This window comes from Corvus hawaiiensis, chromosome Z (assembly GCF_020740725.1).
Source record: "Corvus hawaiiensis isolate bCorHaw1 chromosome Z, bCorHaw1.pri.cur, whole genome shotgun sequence".
Classification (NCBI taxonomy): Eukaryota; Metazoa; Chordata; class Aves; order Passeriformes; family Corvidae; genus Corvus; species Corvus hawaiiensis.
The window spans coordinates 30,995,622-30,996,249 of record NC_063255.1 but is presented as its reverse complement, the minus strand read 5'-3'; positions in this window follow the sequence as shown (position 1 = coordinate 30,996,249).

Genomic DNA, 628 nt, shown 5'->3' with positions numbered 1-628 from the left:
ATCTTTGTGATCTACAAATTGCGTTAAGAGGAAGGTAAAAACACCGGTAGGAAGTTCTTGTCTGTTTTGACCTCATCCCCACAGCTCAGCGTACGCTGTCTGAGTTCTGCATAGCATGACATTGTGACTCCCTTAACAGCTCTTTAAACAGCCACAGACCTTTCTTGCAAGTTCCAATATATATGGAACAGGTTGCACTTCCTTTTAACCTGGCCCACTTTAACAGGAATCTTTGATAAGTGGCTTCTTGAGATTCTGAACTAAAGGACAACTTCCCATACAAATGGGAAAGAACCAGCCAAAATCTTAACATTATATCCCAATGCATCTGCATTTCTTTTCCCGTTTCCTGTAATCAGATGGCTCTCAAAATACCGTTACGTAGAAGAAAACTTTCTAGCATTATCACAGAAGATAGCTATTTTCTATATTGATATTATAAACAACTGAATCTTAAAGTGGACCCCCAAAATGTCGCCTCCTTGTAGAATTTCTGGGGGACAATAAATGTACTTATGAAATAATACGTGAAATGGGATAAATTTCCTCCATAAGTACACCAGGAAAACTTCTTGCTCCGGACAGTAAATTGTCCAAGTGAATACATGTCTAACACTCTCTTAGATTG